Raw genomic sequence first — 19201 nt, 5'->3', positions numbered from 1 at the left:
GACAACCCAACGATAAATGGGCAAAAGGTTTGAACAGACATTTCTACAAAGCAGATACACAAAAGGTCAATAAGGATAAGAAAAGATGTTGAATATCATTGGTCACTAGGAAAATGCAAATCAAAATCACAGTGAGATACCACTGCATCCCACTAGCATGGGTATAATCAAAACAATTGACCATCAAAAAGATGGCAAAGCTGGAGAAATTGGAGTATTCATATACTGCTGGTGGGAAAGTAAAATGGTGCAGCTGCTTTAAGAAAACATTTTGGGGCATCCCTGGTGGCACAGTGGTTAAGAATTCGCCTGCCAATGCAGGGGACACAGGTTCAAGCCCTGGTCCAGGAAGATCCCACGTGCTGCGTGGCAACTAAGCCCGTGTGCCACAACTACTGAGCCTGTGCTGTAGAGCCCGCAAGCCACAACTACTGAGCCCACGTGCCACAACTACTGAAGCCCTCGCTCCTAGAGCCCGTGCTCCACAACAAGAGAAGCCACTGCAATAAGAAGCCTGTGCACCACAGTGAAGGGTAGCCCCCGCTCAACCCAATTAGAGGAAGCCCGCCCGCAGCAGCAAAGACCCAACGCAGCCATAAATAAATAAATAAATAAATAAATTTAAAAGGTACGTTCACGTAAAAACTTGTACATGAATGTTCATAGTAGCATTATTCATAAGTAGCATTATTCCCCAAAAGTGAAAGTAATTTAAATGTCCATCTACTGATGAATGGATAAATAAAATGTGGTCTATCCATACAATGGAATATTTAGCCATAAAAAGGAATGAAACACTGACACATGCTACAATGTGTATGAACCTTGAAAACTATGCTAAATGAAAGAAGCCAAGTACAGAAGGCTACATATTGTATGATTCTATTTTTATGAAATGCCCAGAATAGGCAAATCCACAGAGACAGAGAGTTGATCCATGGTTGCTTAGGACTGGGGGAAAGAAATAATGGGGAGTGATTGCTACCGACTATGAGGTTCCCATCTGGGATCATGAAAATGGTCTGGAAAACAGATAATGGTGATAGTTGCAGAATGCTTGTGAATCTACTAAAAGTCACTGATTTGTACATTTTAAAAAGGTTGTAGGACTTCCCTGGTGGTCCAGTGGGTAAGACTCTGCACTCCCAATTCAGGGGGCCTAGGTTTGATCCCTGGTCGGGGAACTAGATCCCATATGCATGCAGCAACTAAGAGTTTGCATGCCCAACTAAGAAGGCTGCGTGCCGCAACAAAGATCCCGTGTGCCACAACTAAGACCCGGCGAGCCAAAATAAATAAAATTATTTTTAAAACACAAAATTAAAAAAATGAAAAGGTGGCTTTTTTTTTTTTTTTTTTTTTTGTGGTACGCGGGCCTCTCACTGTTGTGGCCACTCCCGTTGTGGAGCACAGGCTCCGGACGCGCAGGCCCAGCGGCCATGGCTCACGGGCCCAGCCGCTCTGCGGCATGTGGGATCCTCCCGGACCGGGGCACGAACCCGCCACCAGGGAACCCCCAGGTGGCTTTTATGGTATGTGAATTATATCAAATTAAAAAAAGGAAGGAAGGAAGGAAAGAAAGAAAGAAGGAAGAAAAGAAAGAAAAGAAAGAAAGGAAGAAAGAAAGAAATAAGCAGGGAGTAGACAATCAAGGGCCTCAGATAAAAAGTACCTACCACATAATAATGCGGCCAAACCTCATGTTCTTTCTTCATAGGGGAGCACCTCAGACCCTCACACAGAAATTATTTTTATTTTAGACAAAGTTCCAACAGTCTGGATTGTCCGTTTCCTTTGATGCGTGGTAAGCCAGTTTATCACAACATTCTTCGTGTAAAAACTGCCCTTCCTCACAGAGGTGGCTCCAGCAGCCATTTTTATCCTAAGGTCCGATGACCTTATCAATCAGACCACAGGGAAACCTAACCCAAAAGGGCCAATCTGATTCTCTCCTCTGGGATTGGCACTGGGAGAGAGGCAGCTCTTTGTTCTCTGCAAGTGACCAGAACTGAGTTGATGTAACCTTAGGGTTTGTGGCAGACTCATGTTTATGGAGAAGCCAAGAAGGGGAGTTTACAGAAGCAAAAGAAAAGAACTGGACAGGCAAAGGGAGCAGAGGTGAGCAATACTAAGAAAATGGCCTCTTTGGTTTCTGCTGAGTTTCTACTTCCTGGTTCTGCCTCCTTGGTTCACTTTTGCCCTTAAGGTACCCCCATAAGCTTATAAAAAATGTTCGTTTTTTTTTCTTAAGCTAGAAGGCTTTTGAAAGTTGGGATTGAAAAGGCTTTGGCTATAGCGCTAGGTTCCAAGAGATGAAAAATGTACTGTCACTGGTAATGTGGGCGTTGAAACAAATGTTTGTATGAATGCAGCAAATTAGAGATGGGAGGCACTGCTTGAGGCCACCAATGCTAAGAGCAGCAATAAATAGATTAATAGTCCATAAAAAGAAATAAGTTCCTATAAAAAGCTCCAAAAGAACTGCAAAAAGCTCATCAGTTTGTTACCATTTAGTTGCGAGGCCAGCAGTGGCTGACCTCAGTGCATATTAGAGCGTGGTTTTGTTATAGCATGGTCATTACAATGGCCTCGAGATGCAAAAGGCCAGTCAGATGAAGCTGTATGCTTCAATGAAAAAGACGTTTAAATTAACTTTCAGGCATTTATAGATGTAAGATTCACTTATCTGGCACGTAGACATTGTAAAATCTGTCATTGTATAACATAATGACAGATGCATGTGCTCCAAATGTGTAATTATATATCTCCAGAAACAGCACATTCCCTAAATAAAGAACAAGCTGGTAGCAGAAGTGAGGAATAAATCACTTTATAATTTTACTGTTGCTTTCCCCATGGAGTTCTTGAGGCTAAAGTTGGTGTGGAACATAGCCATATGTTCCATATCTAATAGGCCGTATGTTGACCATATCTGCTAGATCAGCAGGTCTCAACCTATCAGACTCAAAGTCCCTTTAAATATTTTCTAACATCCCGTTAGGAGCCCTGAAAGAAATTAATATGAAATATAATTGGCCTGCACTCAAATATGTGTATGTAAATGTGTATATATATAAATGTTTAGTTTGCATTTTCATAATGATTAATCTTGAGCTTTACAGGTGCTTATAGGCTATTTGTACAACTTTGGAGAAATGTCTGTTCAGATCCTTTGCCCATTTCTTTTTTTTTTTTTTTTTTTCTTTTGCAGTACGCGGGCCTCTCACTGTTGTGGCCTCTCCCGTTGCGGAGCACAGGCTCTGGACGCCCAGGCTCAGCGGCCATGGCTCACGGGCCCAGCCGCTCCACGGCATGTGGGATCTTCCCAGACCGGGGCATGAACCCGTGTCCCCTGCATCGGCAGGAGGACTCTCAACCACTGCACCACCAGGGAAGTGCCCATTTCTTAATTGGGTTATTTGTCTATTTTAAGTTGTAAGTGTTCTTTATATATTGCAGCTGAAATTCCTTATCAGATATATGATCTGCAAATGTTTCCTCCCATTCAGTGGGTGGGGGGAATTATAGCTTATCAAAATGGAGAAAATGGGAAGTATGATATTCTTGCAGATGAGCTGGACCTGTTTCTGAAACTGTGTCTTAAAATCTCAGCACATTTGACATTTGGTTTCAGGGTAGTATAAACTCCTCAGAGACCACATCCCTTGGTAAGCAACAGAGAATAGAGGATGGATAGGAAAAAAGCTGTGAATACAAGAGGTGATGGAGCAGTTGTGAGGTCGACTTGCGGGGGTTGTATCTGATATTACTGAAAACAAAGGTATTCAGGAGTGGATACAGTGTGTGCCAGACACTGGGATATATATGATTATTTACTAGTTATGCATCCTTAGTACCGAGGTCCAGCCTCAGCAGAACAGGATTGCCTGAGGGGAGACGGAGTCGGCGAGGACAGAAGACACAACACCTCTTAGGATGCAGGAATTCTGACAAGCTTTATTGCATACACTATACTTTTTTATACTTTCAAAACAATAAACTGATTTTAGTTTATTACTTTATCAATCATCACCATCATTTTCTCAAACCAAAAAGAACCTTTTACATAAGCATTTCACACACGCAGTTTACATAATTTTCTTATTATATCTATAATTGTCCCTTGTGATTGAAAGCAATTGTCCCTTGTGGCTAAAAAACGTCCTTTGTGGTTTCCTCAAAATTCTCAAAAGTCGTCATGTCCTTTTCCTTGGTTCGCTTTGCTTCAGTGCTTTACTCCCACATACTCTGCGTCAGCGCCCTTTTCTTTGTAAGTTTCACCTCAGTGGTGCAGGTAAGAAGCCTTGTCACGTCTCACTCTTGGCTTAACCTAAAGACTCTTAAAGCTTTTTAATGTTTAATCATCATTAAATCAAAAGCATTTCATCAAAGCATTCTTAAAACTTCTTAATTTTATTTATATACATTTTCATAAAACACGAAAATATATACTAACAGGTGGACACAATGTATGTGGCCACTCACTACACGTACGGGGAAGCCAAAGCGGTGGGTTTGGGAGCCATGGTGGTAAACATTGAATCTTTAATCTAGACTTTAGATCTTCCTAAAAATATTTACAATAGATCTATTGTCCCTTATACTTATTAATATACAACCCAGGTTTACAGTTTAACTTTAACGTTGCAGCTGTATGTTCCATTAAAAAGTGTTTCATCATAACTTTATTTCTTATTAAACTTCCCTTGTGCCAATACCAATGTACTCCAAATATATCTTACACTCCCCATTTTGGTCATATATCATCTAACTTTTCCATTAACGTAGGCTGTTGCAATATAAACATTCCTATAACATTACTTTTAATCCAATATGCAGGTCAACAAGTAGGAACAGCTGGTGTAGTTGGAGGGGGATTTTTAGGTTTTTCCCACTTTACTCTATATAGAAGCCTTTCTTAAAATCCCCCATGAGTAATGGGAATATTAGTACTAATACAAGCAAATACTCAGAGCTTTTATTATATACATGGGAAATTGAGAGAATCCACGCTGTGGGAAGCTTTGCTTTCCCATGACGTACATACCCGTGCCTGCCATGCAAGCACTATTGTCCTCAGCCTTGCTGAGGCACAACAGCACTTTTCAGGGTCTCAGCCTTGCTGAGGCCCAGCAGTACTTTTCAGGGGTCTCAGCCTTGCTGAGGCCCAGCAGTACTTTTCAGGGGTCTCAGCCTTGCTGAGGCCCAGCAGTACTTTTCAGGTGGCTCTCCACACCTTAGATGAGTTATTTACTTTTGGGGAGTATGTTTCTTTTTTTTATATAAATTAATTTTATTATTTAGTTATTTATTTAGGCTGCGTTGGGTCTTTTGTTGCTGCGCACAGGCTTTCTCTAGTTATGGTGAGTGGGGCCTACTCTTCGTTGTGGTGCACGGGCTTCTCATTGCGATGGCTTCTCTTGATGCGGAGCACAGGCTCTAGGCACGCGGGCTTCAGTAGTTGTGGTGCATGGGCTTAGTTGCTCCGCAGCATGTGGGATCTTCCCAGACCAGGGCTCGCACCCATGTCCCCTGCATTGGCAGGCGGATTCTTAACCACTGTGCCACCAGGGAAGCCCGGGAGTATGTTTCTTTATATGTAAAATGGGGATCGATGTTATTGTGTCAAATATGATATCGCCTTTATGATATTAATAACAGCAGCTAATAATATGCTGCTAAAAGCTTTATAGGCTTGCTTTCACTTGGTCTCATGTGAACCTAGGTGGGCACTGAGGAGTAAAACTGAGACTTCGATCATGCAACTGGTTCAGTCAGGATTTGAGTCCATGTCTGTCTGATTCCAGAATCTTTGCTCTTAAATATTTCATTATGTAGCTTTAAAATGCTGTGAAATCATTTTGTCCACTAAATCATTGTGTAATATTATGTGGGACTGTTTTTATGGTTCCATTGCTTGGTATGTTATGTAAGTTTAAGGGATAATGAGGATTGTGGGGGTCACCTTGAAATGGGAGAAGTCATGCTTGTGGAGATGCTAGTTATTGGAACCCCCATACATTTCATCATGTTCCCTGACATTAGCATATGATGTAATATCTTCTCAAATTTACTTGGAAACTATTAGATACCTAATTATTTGGAAGGATTACCCAACAGACTCAGGAAAATAGGACCTGAAGATACAGTCCCATTAGTGTCAAATCTGATAACTTTCCCAGATAGTGTCTTAATTACTGTGGGGGGGCAGAATAATGATTCCCCCTGAGGATATCAGTGTTCTAATCCCTGCAACCTGTGACTGTATTAACGTTATATGGCAAAAGGGACTTTGCAGATGTGATTAAGTTAAGGATTTTAAGACGGGAAGAGTATCCTGAATTATCCAGGTGAGTTTAATCACAAGGGTTCTTAAAAAATGGAAGAGGGGCTGAAGATCAGAGTCAGAAAAGGCCTGTGACAACAGAAGCACAGGTGAGAGTGATGAGATGGCTAATTGGAGGCCATGAGCCAAACAATGAAGCTTTCTGGAAAAGGCAAGAAATGGATTCCCCCCAGTGCCTCCTGAAGGAACACAGCCTGCCAAAACCTTGATTTTGGCCCATTAGACCCATTTTGGATTTCTGATCTCCAGAACTGTAAAATAATAGATTTGTGTTTTCTTTTTTTATTTGATTATTTTTAGTTAGATATTTTAATATGAGATAATTGTAGACTCACAGTTGTAAGAAATAATACAGAGAAATTCTCTATACCAGATTTTCTATACCAGTAATTCTCTATTATCAGTTTCCTCCAACGGTAATATCTTACAAAACTATGATACATTGTCACAACCAAGATATCAACATTGGTACAGCCAGGATAGAGTACAGCTCCATCACCACAAGGATCCCTCTTCTTGCCCTTTTATAGCCACACCCAACCCTCTCTATCTCCCTTGGCCCCTGATTCCCAGCAATCATTCACCTGTTCTCCATTTCCAAAATTTTGTCATTTCAAGAATGTTATATAAATGGAATTATACAGTATGGAACCTATTGGGATTGGCTTTTTTTCATCCAGAATAACTACCTAAAGGTTCATCTACATTGTTGCCTATATCAATAATTTGTTCCCCCTTTTTTTTACTGCATAGTATCACATGCTATCCTGTCCTATTAATCTACCCCTCCACTAATACCACACACTATTAACTACATGAAATGGATGTACCAGTTTGTTTAACTACTCACCAACTGAAAGACATCTGGGTTGTTTCCAGTTTGGGGCTATTACAAATAAAACTATTATTATAAAATAAAACTATTATGAATATTTGTACACAGGTTTTTAGTGTGAACATAAGTTTTCGTCTCTCAGAGTTAAATCCCCAAGATTGCAGTTGCCAGGTTATATGGTAGTTGCACATTTAGTGTTTTAAGAAACTGCCAAACTATTTTCCAGAGTAGCTGTAACATTTTACATTCCCACCAACAAAGTGTGTGATCCAGTTTTTTTGCATCCTCATCAGCATTTGGTGTTGTCACTATTTTTTATTTTAGCCATTTTGATAAATGTGTAGTTGTATCTCCTTGTGATTTTAACTTGCATTTCCATAAAGATTAATGATGTTGTGTATTTTTGTGTGTGCATATTTGTCATCTATGTATCCTCTGCAGTGAATTCTCATTTTCTAATTGGGTTATTTGATTTTTACTATTTAGTTTTGACAGGTTTTAATATATTCTAGATCCTATTTTTCATCAAATATGTGGTTTGTAAATATTTTCTTCCAGTCCATATCTTGACTTTTCATCTTCTTAATGTGATCTTTTGCAGAGCAAACATTTTTAATTTTGAAGAGGACTGATTTTTTTTTTTTTTTTTTTGCGGTACGCGGGCCTCTCACTGTTGTGGCCTCTCCCGTTGCAGAGCACAGGCTCCGGACACGCAGGCTCAGCGGCCATGGCTCACAAGCCCAGCTGCTCCGCGGCATGTGGGATCTTCCCGGACCGGGGCACGAACCCATGTCCCCTGCATCGGCAGGTGGACTCTCAACCACTGTGCCACCAGGGAAGCCCTATTTTTTCTTTTTCTTTTATGGATTGTACTTTAAGTGTCAAGTCTATGAATTCTTTGCATAGTCCTAGATCCTGAAGATATTCTCCATTTTCTTCTAAAAAGTTTATAGTTTTACATTTTATATTTAAGTCTGTGATTCATTTCTTGAGCCAATTTTTTAATAGGTTTTGAAAAGGCAAGAAATAGATCCCCCCCAGCGCCTCCTGAAGGAACACAGCCTGCCAACACCTTGATTTTGGCCCATTAGACCCATTTTGGATTTCTGATCTCCGGAACTGTAAAATAATATATTTGTGTTTTCTTAAGCCACTGAATTTGCCATAGTTTGTTACAGCATCGATAGGAAACGAATATAATTACTAACTTCATAGAAACACTATAAGCATAAGATTCTTTTATTTATTTATTTATTTACAGCAAGGAAACACTCATTTATTCTCCACTTGAATACCATGCTTGAGATTTAAAATCATGTTTGGCAGTGTACTGCAGGATGCTAAATAAGACTTCACCCATATTGCTTTGGATTTCTTGATATGTTTTCCATCATCCATTGGAACAATTAGTTCAGTTTCCTAGAAACATTGGAACTGTAGTTAGAAGTTTACCCAATAACCCAGTACCCTCCAGGGCTTTTTTTTTTTTTTTTTTCCTGGCTGTGTTTGGTCTTCATTGCTGCGGGCGGGCTTTCTCTAGTTGTGGCGAGCAGGGCTGCTCTTCATTGCGGTGTGCGGGCTTCTCATTGCAGTGGCTTCTCTTGCTGCGGAGCACAGGCTCTAAGCACCCGGGCTTCAGTAGTTGTGGCTCACAGGCACTAGAGCGAAGGCTCAGTAGTTGCGGCACATGGGCTTAGTTGCTCAGAAGCATGTGAAATCTTCCCGGACTAGGGCTCAAACCCATGTCCCCTGCATTGGCAGGCAGATTCTTAACCACTGCACCACCAGAGAAGCCCACCCTCTAGGTTTTTAAAGTAAAGAATGTTACTTGTACAAGTCAGAATATCATACCAAATAAATGGTGACAGCTTTGCCAATAAACAAGAATATGCTCTTCCATGGCTAGGAAGGGAGACTGCCACAGCTGACAGGTCTCGAAGATACATAGAGAAGCATAAGATTCTTAATTCCGATTAAGCTACAGAGAATTTAATTTACTATCCTTAGTCTTTAATCTTTGAACAGTTTGATTTATTTTCTTTGGGGAGGGTTTTGGTGTACGTTTTTCTATGTATACTCGAATACCTGGCAAGGGACTAGAGCTTGAGGGAGATGTACAAAGCTAACTTAATTAGGTAAATCATTATTCCTCCCCACAACATATTTTTTATAAGCACAGAAAATAAATCTCTCACCCAAACAAGGTAAAAGCTTCAAGACTATTTGTGTGAATTTAGATTTTTTTTCTTAAAAAAATAAGTGGAAAAATAAAGATGTTTAATAGAGTAGAAGTGTTTTCCCCATTTAGTGTTCTTTATGACTTTTCTTGTGGTAACTAGATGGGTCTCCTATTCAATGGTAGAAAAAGGCTGATGCTGTGATTGGTAATGCACAGAGACAAAGGCTGCAAAGTACAGAGATTTTTAAAATTTATTTATTTATTTTTGGTTGCGTTGGGTCTTCGTTGCTGCGCACGGGCTTTCTCTAGTTGCGGCGAGCGGGGGCTACTCTTCGTTGTGGTGCGCGGGCTTCTCATTGCGGTGGCTTCTCTTCTTGCGGAGCACGGGCTCTAGGCGCGCGGGCTTCAGTAGTTGTGGCACGTGGGCTCAGTAGTTGTGGCTTGCGAGCTCTAGATCACAGGCTCTGTAGTTGAGGTGCACGGGCTTAGTTGCTCCATGGCATGTGGGATCTTCCTGGACCAAGGATCGAAACTGTGTCCCCTGCATTGGCAGGCGGATTCTTAACCACTGCGCCAGCAGGGAAGTCCAAACGTGGAGGGAAATTTTTTTTCTTTCTTGGAGGCGCCGAGCAGCATGCAGAGATCTTAGTTTCTTAGTTCCCCCACCAGGGATCGAACCTGTGCCCCCTTCAGGGGAAGTGCAGAGTCTTAACCACTGGACCGCCAGGGAAGTCCAAGACTTTTATCTTATTAATCTTTGCACAGAATCAGCTTTTAGTTTTGTTAGTCATCTCAGTTGTTTATACTTTGTTGATTTCCGTCCTAATAGTTATTTCCTTCGGTTCTGCTGCTTCTTTTCTAGTATTTGAGTTGAATGCTTAGCCTCATGTCTTTCTTAACCTTTCTTGTTTCCTGATAAATGTATATAAAGCTATAAATTTCCTTTTAAAATAGTGCTTTCACTGTCTGTGTCCCACCAATTTTGACGTGTGGTGTTTTCACTATCATCCAGTTTTAAATATTTCCAAGAGTCATTTAGCAATATTTTATTTGGTTTCCAAATATTTTTAAAATTTATCTTTTTTTTAAGATAAACCTTATTTTTTAGAAGAGTTTTATTTATTTATTTTTATTTTGGCCATGCCGTGCAGCTTGTGGGATCTTAGTTCCTCCACCAGGGATTGAACTGGGGCCCTCAGCAGTAAAAGGGCAGAGTCCTAACCACTGGACTGCCAGGGAATTCCCTAAAGATTTATCTTTTCAAAATTAATTTCAAATTTCATTAAAATGCAGTTGGAGAACCTGATCTATATCATATTGTTCATTGGGAATATATTGAAGGAGATACATGCATGTCTGTTTTGCAAATGTTCCATGTGCACCCTAAAAGAACATGCATTCTTAGTGGGTGTTGAATTCTCTGTATATCTATTAGCTTGAGGGAGGCCCTCTCAAAGGAAGTACTTTTGAACTGAGATCTGAATGTCAGGAAAGAGCCAACTCTGAAAATCTGGGGGGAAAGGATCCCAGGCACAGTGGACAGCAAATGCAAAGGCCCTGATGTAGGAATGAGCTTGATGTGTTCCAGGAATAGAAAGACCTGGAACATAGTGGGCAAGGAGGAGAGTGAGGTGAGGTAAGATCCTTAGAGGTAGTCAGGGGCCAGATCAAGTAGGGCCTCAGAGGCAATCGTATGGACTTTTGATTTTAACCAACATAGTAAATTCATTGACCACACTTACCAGGTGATGTGCTATGAACTTTATGTAAGCCTGATGTCAAGTACAAACTGATCGCATTTTATACAATGGGGGAAGCACTTTGAGATTAAAAGTACCTTAGAGATCATATTTATCCCAGTCCTTTCCTTTTGCAAATAAGAAAACTAAGATGAGGTTTAAAAGGGTCTCACCGTTAGTCAGAGCCCAGGCTTTGGACATCCCCCGCTGTCTCTCTGACAGATAAGCTCTTAAAAGGGAGGACTCCACTTTCATTTAATTTCATTGAATTGTTACTGAAAGGAATCTTAAAAACAAAAATCATGCTCACCCATCCTATTTACTTATTTTGTAAATCTAGAGTTTTGCAGATAGAGTTTATTCAAAATGAGTTTCCCACAGGGACTTCTTCCTTTCCTCAAATATTCTGCTCTCATTTTACCCCTCTCTGCTTCACTTCAACATTTAGACGTGTTTCTATGAGGCAGCCACTTCAGCCCGCCTTATATTCTCCTGGGCACTACTGTCCCATTTCCAGGGTGACCTGTCCCAGCACTTTTTTGATAAGGCCTCTGTGGCACATCACAAAGATACAGTAATTACCCATCGGTACTGCCTGGCTGCATGTGGGTTTTCTCACCTTACCCACCTGGGAGGCGAAGCCACTCTGCTCTCCCAGAGGCACGGGAGCTAATGTGGATGTACCCTGAGCAAGTAAAGCTGAATCCAGATACTGCGCCAGGCAGTCCTCAAACCGTGAATGGGCACAGTGTACACGTGATGCCTCCCTGCCTGTGAGCCTGGCTCCACACAGGCATCAGCAAGTGCCTTTGGGAACGTAGTCTTTTAGTGCTTTATCTGCTGAAGGCAGATTTATTCCCATCAGAAAGGTAGAAATTTCTTCCCTGATGGTGGATGGTAAAGTCAATGCCTCAGGCAAGATCAGTGCCTCCAATTCCATCCAAAGAAAGCCAAAGGTAAGATTTATATCCACCAACCACTGATTTATCCCTTCTTCTTTGCATATCCTCACAAATATTGTTCTCCTGGCTTGCTGGCCAAGCTGGGGATCTCCACTGGAATATTTTCTTACAAGACACATTTATATGTGGTTGGAAGAAACAAAAAAGTATGAACAGCAAGCCATCACCAAGCCTCCAATTGAGACTCAGACTAAGAGAGTCTAGACTGCAAAAAGAGTATATATATTTTAATGATATAAGGAAATTTCCACAAAATATAAAAATCCCACAGTTGCCTAAGCATTAGTTTTTGCTTTTGTTAATTTAAAAAATTGTGGTAAATATACATAACATAAATTTAACTATTTTTAAGTGTACAATTTAGTGGCATTAAGCACATTCACAGTGTTGTACAACCATGGCCATTATCCATTTCCAGAATTTTTTCATCAGCAGCAGCTTTGTGCTCGTTAAACACTAACTCTTCATTTCCTTCTCCCCCCCAGCCCCTGGTGACCTTTATTCTACTTTCTATCTCTATGGATTTGCCTGTTCTGGATATTTCATATCAACGGAGTCATATAGTATGTGGCCTTTTGTGTCTGGCTTACTTCACTTAGCATAATGTTTTCAAGGTTCGTCCGTGTTGTAGCATGTGTCAGTACTTCATTCCTTTTTATGGCCAAATAATATTCCATTGTATGTATATAACCCATTTTGTTTATCCATTCATCTCTTCATGGGCACTTGGGTTGTTTCCACCTTTTGGCTATTGTCAATAATACTGCTGTGATCATTTGTGTACCAGTATGTATTTGAGTCCTTGCCTTTAATTCTTTTGGGTATATACCTAGGAGTGGAATAGCTGGATCATATAGTAATTTTGCATTTAAGTATTTGAGAAACTTAAATACATGAGGAAGCCAAGCATTAGATTTTGTATTTAAAATATATTTGTCACAATTAAAAAGAGAGAATCGAAGTATTTGTTATAGCTGCCATAATAAAGCACCAGAGACTGGGTGGCTTAAATAGCAGAAATTTGACGTACAAGATCAAGGTGTCAGCAGAGTTGGTTTTTTCTAAGGCTTCTCTCTTTGTCTTATAGACAGCCATCTTCTCCCTGTATCTTCACATGATCTTCCCTCTGTGCCTGTGTCCTAATCACCTCTTCTTATCAGGACACCAGTCAGATTGGATTAGGAGCTACCCGTATGATCTCATTTTACCTTAATTACCTCATTAAAGGCTACATCTCCAAATACAGTCATTTTCTGGGATAATGGGGGTTAGAACTTCAACATAAGCATTTGGTGGTGGCGGGAGCAAGACTGAACCTACAGGAGGGGTAGAGCCAGCCATATGCCAACTCTTTTTTAAAAATAATTAATTAATTAATTAATTTATTTTTGGCTGTGTTGGGTCTTCGTTGCTGTGCACGGGCTTTCTCTAGTTGCGGTGAGCAGGGGCTACTCTTCGTTGTGGTGTGCGGGCTTCTCATTGAGGTGGCTTTTCTTGTTGCAGAGCACAGGCTCTAGGCACACAGGCTTCAGTAGTTGTGGCTTACGGGCTCAGTAGTTGTGGCTCGTGGGCTCTAGAGCACAGGCTCAGTAGTTGTGGTGCATGGGCTTGGTTACTCCATGACATATGGGATCTTCCCAGACCAGGGCTTAAACCCATGTCCCCTGCATTGGCAGGCAGATTCCTAACCACTGCACCACGAGGAAAGTCCATATATGCCAACTCTTGACTGACTGACCCAAAACAAATCATGGTAGAGGGGAACACAAAAGATGGTTTTTAAGCTTGATTTCTGGATTTCAGGAAAACATCATTTGACCTTTTCTGATATCTCTGAATTTGTTATTATCTGTGACATATTTCAGTGAGGATTGAGGTGAGTCTTATCTCCTTAAACTTGCATTCAGGGTTAAAGGCTTTTAATAAATACCTTTGCAAGAAAAAAGTGAACCCTAATTGAAGACTCACATCTCCCTTAAGTAAGAAATGTCCTGCAGATGGTGTTCTGCCTTGAACACCTTTCAGGGTCACTTGCTATCCTTCTATGGCATCATTTTAAATAGCTGCATGGAGTGCTATTACATGAGTGTGCCATAATTTATTTTTATTTTTATTTTTTTAACATCTTTATTGGGGTATAATTGCTTTACAATGATGTGTTAGTTTCTGCTTTATAACAAAACGAATCAGTTATACATATGCATATGTTCCCATATGTCTTCCCTCTTGCGTCTCCCTCCCTCCCACCCTCCCTATCCCAGCCCTCCAGGCGGTCACAAAGCACCCAGCCGATATCCCTGTGCCATGCGGCTGCTTCCCACTAGCTATCTACCATAATTTATTTAACTGACACTCTAGTGTTGGATTTAAAGGAATTTTTCAAATTCTTACTCAGATTCTGTTCTTTCTATTACCACCACCCAATTCGTAGTCTAGGTTGCTTTTTGAGTCACTCTTATATGATTCCAGCAGACTTCTAAAAGTAATCTCCCTTCCCAGGGTTTCCCCCTTCACCCAACATCCTCATGGATGTCTGAAGGATGTTCTTAAGTCACTGCTTTCCTCATATCTCCTGTCAACCCAAGAATGGCTCCACCTTAACTTTGCAATTGGTCCAAACATCTCAGCCCTTAAAAAAAAAAAAAAAAGATTTCCCCAAATCAGCCTCTATTTAACTTTCATCCACTTTCTTCCCAATCTGGGGAGCCAGTCAAGTCTACTTGTAGTCTTAGCACATACCATACTCATTTCTCTGGACTTGGCTGGTGCCACTAGTCCTATTGGGAATACCTTTTCTCATCCCACTGAATGTTTCCAGTCTCTTCATCTAGGAGGGCCAGCTCATGTGTCACAAGCTTCATAAAGCCCCCTGTGACTACTCTTGACTGTATGGATTTTATTTTGTCTTTCTTTGAGCTTCTGTCTCACTGAGATGGGACCACATCGTTTATGAAGCAGTAAGAAGTAAGCTTGTGTCCCTCCTGGCTAGACTAGAAGGTCCAGAGACCTTGTTGTAAATGTCCCAGTCACACTGGCCATCTGACAGTTCTTGGAACACACTCATTTCTTTCCCACTTCAGTGCTTTGTGCTTGCTGTCCCTCTGCCTGAAATGTCCTGCCTCCAACTCGTCATGGTCAGTTCCTTCTTGACATTCAGATCTAGTTTAAATGTCACTTCCTTGGAGAGGCCATCCCTGACCCCTGTCAGAAATAACTCCATTGTTTTTAGCACAGCGCATTGCTTATTTCTTTCAGACCCTTTATCCCAGGCTGTGCTCAACTCATCCCTTTACACATTGCTTGCCCATCTTCTGCACTTCACCTAACCTCCAGGACAGCCTGTCTGGTTCATTTGTTTATCCTGGCACCTACCCAGTGCCAGGGTGCTCAATAAATGTTTGCTGAATGAATTGGTGAGATTGGATGGAATGGAGGAAGAGAAGGGAGATGGTGAGGCTGTCCCTTGGATTTCTGACTTGGGAAACTGAGCTGATGGCAGGTGGTGCTACTAACCGAGCTTGGGAGTTCCAGAAGAGCCCGTGTGGGTGGGGGTGGAGGAAGCAGAGATGGTTACTTCTCCCCTGTACTTATTTGAGTTGCCTCTAAACTACTTAAGTAGAATATTCATCCACACATGGTTAAATATATGGGCCTAGAGCTTAGGAGTGATGCTTGGGCACTGTCCAAATAACAATAATAGCCAGCATCGTTAGACATGGTTAACACTTTAAATAACAATAATACCTAACTTTTTTTTTTTTAATTTATTTTTGGCTGTGTTGGGCTTTGTTGCTGCGCACAGGCTTTCTCTAGTTGTGGCGAGCAGGGGCTACTTTTTGTTGCAGTGTGCGGACTTCTCACTGCAGTGGCTTCTCTTGTCACGGAGCATGGGCTCTAGGTTCATGGGCTTCAGTAGTTGCAGCACACGGGCTCAGTAGTTGTGGCGCACAGACTTAGTTGCTCCACGGCATGTGGGATCTTCCCGGACCAGGGCTCAAACTCATGTCCCCTGCATTGGCAGGTGGGTCCTTAACCACAGTACCACCAAGGAAGTCCAATAATACCTAACATTTATTGACCGCTTACTCTGTGCCAGGCAGTGTGCTAAGTGCTTCACATACATTTACTCTTAGAACATTTAATATTTAATACAACCCTTGGATACAAAGATACAACTAAGTTTTCTAAGAATTGGGTAAACTGAGGCCTCTCTGCTAATTAGTGGGCAGGCTAGGATTTGAAGCCAGGTGGTCAGTTTCCAGTGTCCCAGCTCTTCCCCACTGCACTAGTGTGCTGGAATAGGCATGCAGGCACACAGAACCAAGCCCATTGCCTTTGAGGAGCTTCTTGTTTCCTTGGGGAAATAAAAGAACTCATAACCTACTATACTCAACAGCCTTGCCTAAGGCTTGCCTAAGGCTCTTATCCAAGCCTGTCAAGTATGGTAATTATTTGATTAAAATGACAAGTGTTGGCCTCCACCTCTGATTCCTGAAGACTCACATACATATGACCCTCATAATTCATTCAGAAGAACTAAGGAAGTTAGAAATGCAAAATCCTTTCCATAGATCATCATCTGTTTTGGAAACATGATTCATAACCCTCTTGGGACTGGAAAAGAGGAAACTGAAAGATCACAGTAAAAGTGAAAGAAGATAGTGATGTCTACATCTATTCAAAAGAGAGGAGAAGGGGACTCCCCTGGTGGTCCAGCGGCTAAGAAACCACACTCCCAATGCAGGGGGCCCGGGTTTGATCCTTGGTCAGGGGACTAGATCCCACATGCTGCAACTAAAGATCCCACGTGCCACAACGAAGATCCTGTGTGCCGCAACTAAGACCTGATGCAGCCAAATAAATAAATAAATATTTTTTTTAAAAGAGAGAGAGCAGAAGGATTTCAATCAGCGGACCCTCAGGGATTCCTGGAATGATGACTGCATTGGATTAGAGTATGGGTTGAGAAACATACAAGTACCAGAAAGTGTAACCACACCCAGTGCACTCAAATGGTTACTTTGAATAAATGGGAGTAGTGGTCCCAGTTCCCCATGGGCTCTAAGAAACAGGGCTTTGTGCAGACAGTGACTGCGCAGAAGCCAAGCCTCTAATTTTTTAGGACAACTGGCTTTAAGGGTATCTTTTGTTGTTGTTGTTGTTGATTTTTGTTTTTTGTTTTTGGTGGTACGCGGGCCTCTCACTGTTGTGGCCTCTCCCGTTGCGGAGCACAGGCTCCGGACACGCAGGCTCATCGGCCATGGCTCATGGGCCCAGCTGCTTCACGGCATGTGGGATCTTCCCGGACCGGGGCACGAACCCGTGTCCCCTGCATCGGCAGGTGGACTCTCAACCACTGCGCCACCAGGGAAGCCCCTAAGGGTATCTTAATCACCTCCTCTTCACTGCATTGGTAAGGGAGGGATTCCCACCCTAGGGGTATGGGGATGGCTGAACATATGACACCCAGCACTGGACAGCTGAAATTGACAGCAGTTCATTGGTCACATATACTCACAGCACAGGGAAGAAGGACACCACACGCCCTGCAGGGTCACATGGGGGTAGCGTTTAGGAACAGAGTGAACAACCAGAGGCAGTGGGAGGCAAGCTTGCTTTGTAGTATCCGGAGGGTGAGGTGTCCTGTAGTTCCCACAGGAGAATGTCGTTGGCTCTTTTGGATAATTCCATGGCCTGGTGGGGAACACAAATCCACTATGCAGGGATCAGCAGAAACTGCATCTGGTCCATCTGATGAGGAAGGTTGTTTAACTAGGTGACATTTTCAATCAGACCAAGAAGAAAAACTTGCAGTTAAGCCAAACTAGGCCTTCCTGATTTCACCAGATGTTAAGGCAGCACGTAGTATTAGACCTTGATTTTAGGCCTTACTCCACAGGATGGAATGCATCTGTGGGCTCTGTTGACTGCCCCTTGTCTCTAGATTTGGCACATTCTTGACCCTGACCCAAAGCTCAACGAGTGTTCTCATCTCCACCAACTTGGGACAGGAGATATTCTAAAAATCAAGGCATAATGGGAATTCCCTGGTGTTCCAGTGGTTAGGACTCGGTGCTCTCACTGCCGGGAGAGGAGGAGCAGGAGAGAAAAGAGAATCAGTCCATTTTGCTGTAAATCTGGGACATGTGTTTCACAGAGTAGGGAAAGACTGAAATGAAAATTAAAACTATGTCTACCACCACTCTTGGCGATCAGAATGATCTTTTAAAAATGAAATATAATCTTACCAGGCTCCTACTTAAAACCCTTCATTGAGTCTCCATTGGTCTTTCTTAAGATAAAGACAAAACTCCTTGCCATGACCTTCAAGGCGCTATGCAGTCCAACCCCTGCCTGTCCAGTCTTATCTCATTCCTTACTTCCCCATACTATTTATGGAGCAGGCATACAGGTCTCCTTTAAATTCTGAAAACCTTCTATGCTTTTTGTCAGCCCCAGGACCTTTGCACATGCTATTATCTTGGCCTAGAATGCTCTTTCCTCCCCAACTCACATAGTTATCTAGAACTTATCTGTCAAATTTCAGCTGAAGAGCTCCTTCCTCAGGGAAGATTTCTCTGATTTCCCCAAATAGGTCAAGTTCCCCTATTATAGGCTCTCAGAGCATCTTTTACCTTCTTCATCATGATACTCATCATAAGTTATAAGTTTATATTTGTTTGAATTATTTGATTAATGTCCATATCCTTACATCTCCATGAGAGTGGCAACCTTATTTATCATTGATCTCTAGTAAGTGCCTAAAAGAAAACTCCTGTTTACCTATAATCTACTCGTAACACTTCTGACACCAAATGTGCGTGGGGTTTTCCCACACCAACCAATTCTCCAACTCTCCAGACACCATCTGGGTGTCTTGCAATTCAATTATGACATTAATTACCTGGAGTTAGCATAGACCCCACAGGTTAAGGGTTCAGTCCTGCAAGATTGTCCCCCACTTCAGACACCAGTCATGTCCAGGGTTGTCACCTGTACTTCTGACCAACTGGTTATAAATTGGGGGTTCCTATAACCCCCTCTTCAGGTTCAGTAATTTGCTGTAGTGGCTCATAGAACTCAGGGAAACACTTACATTTACCCATTTATTATAAAGGATATGTTAAAAGATACAGATGA

General features: G+C 41.8%; 1 non-coding gene across 1 annotated transcript; it reads right to left on the bottom strand.

Annotated features, from left to right (window-relative positions):
* Nucleotides 1-9000: 9000 nt before the first annotated feature.
* On the bottom strand, nucleotides 9001-9131 carry LOC136133377 (small nucleolar RNA SNORA24). Its single transcript, XR_010656521.1, has one exon. It is a non-coding gene; the product is annotated as a small nucleolar RNA SNORA24 (small nucleolar RNA).
* Between the last annotated feature and the right edge of the window lie 10070 nt (nucleotides 9132-19201).

This window comes from Phocoena phocoena, chromosome 13, assembly GCF_963924675.1.
Source record: "Phocoena phocoena chromosome 13, mPhoPho1.1, whole genome shotgun sequence".
Taxonomy (NCBI): domain Eukaryota; kingdom Metazoa; phylum Chordata; class Mammalia; order Artiodactyla; family Phocoenidae; genus Phocoena; species Phocoena phocoena.
This window is presented reverse-complemented; position numbering and strand designations above follow the sequence as displayed.